Source organism: Alexandromys fortis, unplaced genomic scaffold (assembly GCF_014885135.2).
Source record: "Alexandromys fortis isolate MF-2015 unplaced genomic scaffold, M_Fortis_MF-2015_v1.1 scaffold_358, whole genome shotgun sequence".
NCBI classification, from domain to species: Eukaryota; Metazoa; Chordata; class Mammalia; order Rodentia; family Cricetidae; genus Alexandromys; species Alexandromys fortis.
In genome coordinates this window covers 166,355-175,568 of record NW_026068229.1, presented here as the reverse complement: position 1 = coordinate 175,568, position 9,214 = coordinate 166,355, and the positions used below count along the sequence as shown (strand labels likewise).

Genomic DNA, 9,214 nt, shown 5'->3' with positions numbered 1-9,214 from the left:
TTCATGAAAGAGTCTGCAAGACATTCTTCAGGACAAGCAGATAGTGACTGCCTTTGAAAGTTCCTGCTTTGTGGAAATGTCTGCTGGAAACTATGGGCCTCTAGGCTGAAGATGGATGCCCCAACGGTACAGAGGAACTTTGGGTGACTGTCCAGGCAGTGAGATGTCTCTGTCATTTCTAGAGTTTGAGAGTTTGCTTATTTCTTATTTGTTTAGGTAATATTGTATCTTTCTGGACTCTTTGATGGAGTTAAGAAAGAATAGTTAGCTATAGTTATAGTTTTCCTTAGTTATGCTATAGATTATTGTAATTGTTACTTGATAACTGTTTTGTTATATGTAATTTTGCTATATTAAGTTAAAGCCTTCTTTCTTTGTTTAAACAGAAAAAGGGGAAGTGATGTGGGAGTGTCATATATCAATCTGTTGATTTCATTGGCTGAGCAATAAAAGAAACTGCTTGGCTGGCCCTTAGCTTAGAGCATAGGTGGGAGGAGGAAACAGAATAGAATTCTGGGCGGAAGAGGAAGTGAGGTCAGACTCTGCTCTGCTTCCGGAGAGACTGGACAGCTCTGATGGAGCAGAGACGCCATGCTCAGCTCTCCCAGGCAGCTGCAACCCACGATGGACTTAGGCTAGAATCTTTCCGGTAAGCGCACCTTGGGGTGCTTACAAACATCATTAGAAATGGGCTAGACCAGGTGCGAGAATTAGCCTGTAAGGGCTAGAGTTCATGGGCCAAGCAGTTCTTTAAATGAATACAGTTTGTGTGCTGTTATTTCGGGCATAAGCTAGCCAAGCGGCCGGGGTGTTGGGGACGCAGCCCCGCCGCTCCTATTTCAACACCTGCCCCTGCCTCCTAAGTGCTGGGATTAAAAATGTGTGACATGCCGGGCGGTGGTGGCGCACGCCTTTAATCCCAGCACTCGGGAGGCAGAGACAGGCAGATCTCTGGGAGTTCGAGGCCAGCCTGGTCTACAAGAACTAGTTCCGGGACAGGCACCAAAGCTACAGAGAAACCCTGTCTCGAAAAACCAATATATATATAAATGTGTGACACCACTTTCTGGCTAGACTTCCAATTTTTAATGAATAAAGAAACAACATGAAATTCATTCCTGAATTTTCAGTTATAAAAAACTATTAATTATGCTATCTTTTCAGTCACAAAAATCTCTCTATTAAGTCCTACCCCCCCAAAAAAAATGTAGGTTTTATTTTCGTTAATTCTGTGAAGTAATATAAATTCACTAAGTAGTAAAAGAGTAAACCATTATCATGTTCAGAGGAAAATTCTGAAAGTTTTCAAAGCCTCTTTAATCACATTCAACTGTGCCTTTAAGGAAGAAAAACAAAACTGCCATATATTATTCAAAATCCAAAGTAACATTGAGACTTACAGTAGTTGGTGTTTATAGGATTACAACTGAATGCAATAGGTTTTCCTCCTAATGAGTGTGAAGCCATTGAGTGTTGCCTGAGGTTTCTGTTTCACCAGGTCCCACAGCCGTTTAGTCCCAAGTAAACACACAGAGGTCTATATTAATCATAAACTGGTTGGCCTAGTAGCTCAGGCTTCTTATTAACTCTTACAACTTATAGTAGCCCATAATTCTTGACTGTATTAACCACATGACTTGGTACCTTTTTCGGCGAGGCAGTCACATCTTTCTTGCTCTGTGTCTAGCTTTGTCTGTGTCTGGGTTACGACTGCAGACTGAGCTTTTCTCTTTCCAGAATTTTCCTGTTCTCATTGCCCTGCCTCTACTTCCTGCCTGGTCATCCCACCTATACTTCCTGCCTGGCTACTGGCCAATCGGCATTTTATTAAACAAGTACAAGAAACAAATCTTTACAGGGTAAAATTGTTGTCCCACAGCAATTGAGTAGGGCCAGAAGATAGAAGAATAGAGACATTTGCCCATCGGCAGGCAAAGAAAGCATTGGGCTCACCATTAAAACAAACAAAAAACAGTCTCCCTGGATTTTTACTTGGTAAACCTACACATATTCATGCAGGAAAGCACATATATGGATGAGTACATGTCTGAGCATGCTTCAGTTTAAGGTCAGAGTTTAAAGGGGGGATATAGTTGGCACATTTCTGGACACACTGAACTCAGGGATCAAAAAAAGAGAAGATAGGCAGATACTACAAGTGGTTAATTTTAGACAAACCTGGGCTACATAGAAAAAGGAAAGACAAAGAAAGAAGAAAGCACTTCTGAGCATCCTCAGAGCAAGGTCATAAGATGCAAGCTGGGGTGGAAAGTTTGTAGATGCGTGGGTGTGCTAAGTTCAGAATTGTAGTGAGCAAGGTTGCTCTCCGTGCTTGAAAGAATAAATCAAAGAGGTTCAGCCACCTTCGCTAGTCTTTTGTAAGTTTCTCCAAAATATTTTAGCAGAAACAAAAATGTGGGAATGGTTTGTAGTCCAGTACATAGCTATAATCCTAGCACTTGGGTGACAGAGACAAATGTACAAGAAGTTGAAGGCCTGTCTGGGTTATGTAGAAAGTTCTAGAACAACTGCATAGCACAACTAAGAAAAAAGAAAGGAAGGAAGGAAGAAGGAAAGAAAGAAGGAATGAAGGCTGGTTTGAAAGTGTTTGCTTCCTGCCTCATTTGCAGCTAGCGTTCATGATCCTGAAGACATGAGACACAGCCCACGCATTTTGCTTGCTTGTGAAGAGCTACTCTCCCTACCCATACTTCACTGCCTTCGCTCTATGTATCAAGTTCTAGGTCAGCCAGAGCTCTACAGTGAGACCCTGTTTAATAACAAAATAAATACTGAATACCTCCTGTTCTGAACAGTCTGAACTGTATCACAAAGACAAGAGCACTAGAGGTTTGGCAGTCAGTCCGCGGCAAGTGACAGAACCTTTGGGAGGTGAGGGGTCTCGTAAAAAGGAGCTAAGGTCTTGGACTCTTGTCCCCGCTGGGGCTTGAGAGCCAGGTCACTTCCTGTCTCTCTTGCTTACTCGGTTTCCTGTCATGAACAGAATGTTTTCTTGCACCACATACTCCTGCCATCATGACCCAAGCCACCACAGGGCCAAGGGACCGTGCACTGAAATCCCTAAAAACTTTTCTCCTTTTAAGTTAATTATGCTAAATATTTTGTCATAGTGGTTAAAATGAAGACTTCAATATTACTAGCTCTAGTTTGTCCCATAAAAACTTTTTAAAATTTCCTTATACTAAGCTGGGCTGGAGAGATGGCTCAGCAGTTAAGAAAGAGCACTGTCTGCTCTTCCAAAGGTCCCATGTTCAATTCCCAGCAACCACATGGTGGCTCACAGCCATCTGTAATGAGATCTGGTGTCCTCATAAGAGACCTGGTCAGTCATCCTCACCAACTTAGACCATGAAACCCAATACGGAAGAGTACAACAGAACCACCATATACAGGCTGGCCATGTATGCTTCAGCAGCAAAAATAAAAGCTTAGAAAGACTTTCCTAGTACCACCATATTTTTTTGACCAACAAACAGTGATACTTTAAATATGAATAGATTAGATCTCCTTTGTATAAATCATAATTGTTAAAGGATAAAATATTTCATACAAATAAAGTTTTTAGGCTAAAGTATGGGATGAAATAATTCTCAGCTATGACTATTCTTAAAGGGGTGTATTTCTGCAAACACCTTGGGTTTTATTTCAGCAAAGAATAACAGACACTAATACGAACAGACCCACTGCCAACTCATTATTCCCATCCCTATTAAAGCAAATAGCCACACACAAGCTAACCTGGAGCACTGTAAGTAATGAGAGTGTTAAACCAAGCCCAATGCATAATTCATGGAGTCTAATTCCTCCAGTTACTTGGCAGTTCTCTCACAGCCAGCTGAAACAATGCAGAATGATTACAAAGACGCATCGCCTCCGCTGCTAGGGTGTATGCCTGATCTATTAAACCGGCTCATTTATTTAAATAATCATCATCCGTGGCCACTTTGCATTCTCAGTGTTAGCATCTCTGAGATAATGTAATGCAAATGTACCTTGTTGGAGTTTTGAAATGAGGCGGTGTCCACACAACGTCTGCTTCACACACGAAAGCTGATTTCCAGGTGAACCGGAGCTCCAGGGTATGAGGGCATACCCTGTGACTCTCAGAGATGTCAAGTCACATTCCTCCTTCTTCATCTTGGCAACGTGGAGGAGCCTAGGGTTAACAAGATGATCCTGGTAGTTAAGAAAGCTGAGAGATGGTTCTATTTCTGGATCTTCCATTGACTCGATTTGACCTAAGCCAAACTTGTCTAGACTTTCCTCTCTAACTCCATCACATGAGCTGAGGACCAGAATATCTATGAGACTCTTCCAGTTCTCACATTCAGCCATCTGCATTAGCACTAAACCACTCAGGCTTCCAGCCATAGTCCACTAGACTACAAGAATAAACTTTGCAGAGATTTTTCTTAAAAAAAATAGTTTTATATAAAGGTTTTGTAAGACTAAATTAATTAATTAAAATAGTAAAGGGAATCAACCTTTGCCCAAAGCCTGATGCCACCAGTGGCATAATGGAACAGCAGAATGGGTATAGGCTATGATGTCATTAATAAACCATTAGTTTTTTAAGCCCACAGACTACTTTCCTTCCGGCTTGCTGGTGAGATAATTCTCTTTTTGTTTGACTTAGTTAAGTTACAGCTTCTGCTACTTGCAGGCCAAAGAATCTATCCAGTACATGTAGTTATTTATTTGTAGATTCCATATACTACATAATTGTACATGTGCATATAATTTAACTTTTAAAATTATCTGTACAGCAAAAATTTTATAAGTAACAGGAAATCTGTGGAGAGTTCCGCCATATGCAATATTAAACAAGCACATAGTGGCGCATTCTAGGCACACAATACACTGGGCAGGGGTTTCTATTTGATTTACCTGGGCTTTTGTTTGGTTAATTATTTACAAACCAAAAGATTAAACATTAAAGGCACTTTGGAATCAAACTTTTCTGTCAGGCTGTCACTTTACAGAAGTAGGCGAGGGAAAAGGCCTTGTCTGCACTTTTGCCAAGGTATTAGCTTCCTACAACCTATTTCCTTGTTGGCATTACACAAAGGGTCTTGAACTTGAGATTCTTAGTGCACAAGATGCCTTCGAGCTGGGACTGAAATGTGACTCCTCCCCGCAAAGAACAATACTACAGATATGATCAGGTGAATTACTGAGGGATTTCATCCTAGCCTGTAAGACTCCTGGTCTAATCCAGGGTGATAATTTCAAAGAACAGAGAACTGGGAAAGGACAGATGCTCAAGAATAAACTGGAAAATCAACACAGGTATGAAATGCAGCCTGGGGCAGACAGTTTCCAGTGTATGAATGCTGAACATTTTAACTGATTTATCAATTATGAGGCCCACAGAAAGGGCCGCAGTTGTCTGGCTTGCCTCACCGTCTAACACACAGGCCATGCTGCAGGCACTGGGCACCACGGCTTTTTGCAATCGTCTTATTCTTCCTGTTCGCACTTGTGAGGGAGGGTTCCATTGCCCCCACACTCCTTCCATCTTTGCTCTCCTCTGCTCCCACTCCCACCCGTACACGAATTCTATATGGTCTTAATAAATAAAGCCTGGAGTCAGATATTAGGGGGTGAAAGCTGAGAGAACAGAGAAGCAGTGCGGCCTGCCACTAGAGAGACCTTTAACCTCTAGCCAAGCTCAGACCAAAAGGACAGTCCTGTGCTCAGACTGTGTCCTCTGACTGACTGCAGCCTCAGACTTCAACTGTCTCCACAACTCTCGGACTGTTTCTGAGCTTCTGTCTCCCCTCACCCCAGCCGCCTTATATTCCTCTCTCTGCCTAGCCATATCCCTGCCTGTCTCCACCTCCCCACTGCTGGGATTAAGGGTGTAGTATTCCCAAATACTGGGATTAAAGGTGTGATCCACCACCATTTGGCCTCTAGTGGCTTAGCTCTGCACTCTGACCTTCAGGGAAGCTTTATTTGTTAAAACACAAACAAAATATCACTACCCTACCCCTTGTATTCTGCTTTCCTTGCCAGGGCTCACTCATCATCTCAGGCTAAATTCATGTCTGACCTTCTAGAAGCCTCCCTGAGCACCCCTCTCCTCTCAGCTGCTATGTAGGAAAGTCTACACAGCATAATTCCATTTTCTGATGAATGAGGCAGAGTGGTATGATGAAGGGCTTAGTCATTAGCCATTAAAGCCAGACTCTGATCTCTGATGTTCATTGAGTCAGTTGCTGTATAGCAGGTTCTCAATCTAAAAAAAAAAAAAAATTGCTGTCGTGGTTAGTTAGTACTGATGGTCGACTATAGACACCAGGATGCAAATCTGAGCACACCTGTGAGGGACTGTCTAGGTTCAGATTAGACTCTGGGAATGTCTGTAGGGTTATCTTAGTCGTGTGAACTGAGATGGGAAGACCTACCCCAGGCAGGGGGTTCTGAACTGTCGAAAAGTGGAGGGAGCAAACAGAGCGCTTGAGTGGATGTGTTTGTTTCTGGGTACTTCTGACTGTGGGCATAATGCGAATAGCTGCTTCAAATTCCCTATCTCTCTGCTTCCCTGCCGTGATGAGTTGTAATTTGAACTGTGAGTTCTGATTTTTGCTATCTAGTATAAAATGCATTTAAGCACCAGGTTTAGCCTCTTTTGCCACCATCTACAAAGATGACTGAGTTTGAGACCACGCGGTTGACACACGTGGTCTGTGCTGGCTCCCTTGGACGTAGAGGTGGGATCCAGGCATGGGAAGCCCAGTGACACTCTCAAGTAAACAGTTGCCTGTCTGTAATATAAATACACGTGTCCCGCTCACCTCACAGACTTGCGGGAATTGAAAAGGGTGCCAGGATAGGCTCCAAAGCTACACAGAGAAACCCTGTTTTAGAGACCCACATTGGAGCACCGGACTGAAATCTCAAGGTCCAAATCAGGAGCAGAAGGAGAGAGAGCACTAGCAAGGAACTCAGGACCGCGAGGGGTGCACCCACACACTGAGACAATGGGGATGTTCTATCAGGAACTTACCAAGGCCAGCTGGCCTGGGTCTGAAAAAGCCTGGGTCAAAACTGGTCTCGCTGAACATAGCGGACAAGGAGGACTACTGAGACCTCAAGAACAATGGCAACGGGTTTTTGATTCTACTGGACCTATTGGTTTCGTGGGAGCCTAGGCAGTTTCGTGGATGCTCACCTTACTAGACCTGGATGGAGGTGGGTGGTCCTTGGACTTCCCACAGGGCAGTGAACCCTGATTGCTTTTTGGGCTGACGAGGGAGGGGGACTTGATTGGGGGAGGAGGAGGGAAAGGGGAGGCGGCGGTGGGGAAGAGACAGAAATCTTTAATAAATAAATAAATTTAAAAAGAAAAGAAACCCTGTTTTGAATAAACAAAAAAAAGATACTCAGAATACTTTTAATATTTTCATATAAATATTTAATAGTACCCCAGGATACTTATAACATCAAATGAACATAAATGCATAATTATTCAACAGTATGACCATGATCTCTGTGATGGCTGTTCTTGGTCATCCACTTCACTGTATCTGAAATAAACTACAATCCCGATATGGAGGGCACACCTGTGAGAGATTTTCTGCTTGGTTTGAAGTGAGTGGATCTACTTCTAGTCTGGACCTTTGAGGCTGGAAGCCACACACCTTAATTTGGATCTTGAGGTGGGAAGACACACGCCTTTGATCTGGATCTTAAGGTGGAAGATACATTCCTTTATTCCAAATCTTGAGGCAGGAAGACATAACTTTATTCTAGGCCATACCTGTTCTGGTGGAAGTTCCACCTCAAACCCCATCTCTCTCCAGACCCTGCAGCATCTCAGAAAGCCCACCCAGTGATGACCTGCGGCACATGACGCCCATCTGTGCTCTATGCACCACCATACGGTTCATGAGCCGGGCAAGGGGCTGGAGACTGAACCACACAAACACACAGAGACAGAGAGACAGACATGGGTCATCCTTGAAACAGGAATGCCCCAAGAATGTTCCCTTTATTGTGTTCAGGGATAGCCATGCCCCAAGCCAAACACACCAGAAACCACTCTCCTGCCATCAGGAACTCCTGAGCATCTCATTCTCAGAGCAGCTGTAGGCACTCAGATCAGGGGGAAACAAGTTGTTTATAAGAAATTCAGGATCACTGCTCCCAACAATGACCCCTCCCCCAGAGATGCTCAAGACCACTCCCACAGGGTATTTAAACTGCCTCCCCCAGAAAAGAGACATGTGGTTTTTCGGGCTCTCCCCCATCTCCTTTCTGGGGGGGGGGACTTCAAAATCATCTGGGAGTGTTCTATACATTATACTGGACTCTATCCAGTTTGATTTGATTTTGTCTGATTTGGATTGCTGTGTTGACAGAGAGGCTTATCTGGGTATCTTCTGCTAGAAGTCTGTATAAGGACCTAGAATAACTAAACTTTTGCCCTTTGCCTGCTTGCCCTTGCCTTGCTAGCACATCCATTCCTTCACTGACATTGGAGCCTACTTCTTCAGGATCCCAGCACCTACAGAAGATCAGCTGAGACAGCCAACCTTGTGGACTGAGCAGCCACTAGATTTTTGGATTTTCTGTTCACAGCTGGCCATTGTTGTGCTAGCTGGGCTGCAGCCTATAGTCATGCCAATAAATCCCGTGTGCGTGTGTATCCCCATATATAGATGTATATATATTTACATATAGATAGAGAGATTCATTCCATAAGTTCTGCAACTCTAGAAAACCCTGACTAATACAGCCACAAAAATATATTTTAGAAAAGACTACAATGAAACTTAGCATCTTGTTAATATGACAGGAGACAAAAATACAGAACTCTCTCATCCTCTCCAAGTACATGAGTAACTGTCTTAAATTTTGTGCCCAAGACAATATTTTGAACACACAGATAAAACTGAATTGCTAGGGTGATGCTAGTGGCAACATCAAACAGTCTCTCTCTACTTCTAGCAGATCCCAACAGGAAAGCAGGCACCAGCAAAGAATGGTTCAAAGAGTTCTGCCCCAGCAATACCAATCAGAGGGTGAGTTTGATGGAGGTGGGTCTTGTATCTTATCTGTTGATTTCATTGGTTAATAATAAAGAAACTGCCTCGACCCTCATAGGACAGAAAATTAGGTAGGCGGAGTAGACAGAGGAGAATGCTGGGAAAAAGAAGCTGAGTGAGTGAGTCGCCATGATGCTCCC

General features: G+C 43.3%; 1 long non-coding RNA gene across 1 annotated transcript in view; it reads right to left on the bottom strand.

Moving 5' to 3' along the window:
- Positions 1-9,214, bottom strand: part of LOC126493711 (uncharacterized) — a 255,197-nt gene that overhangs the window by 208,379 nt on the left and 37,604 nt on the right. Inside the window, exon 3 of the long non-coding RNA XR_007589859.1 lies at positions 4,014-4,177. This is a non-coding gene — a long non-coding RNA (uncharacterized lncRNA). The remainder of the gene's footprint in view (positions 1-4,013; positions 4,178-9,214) is intronic.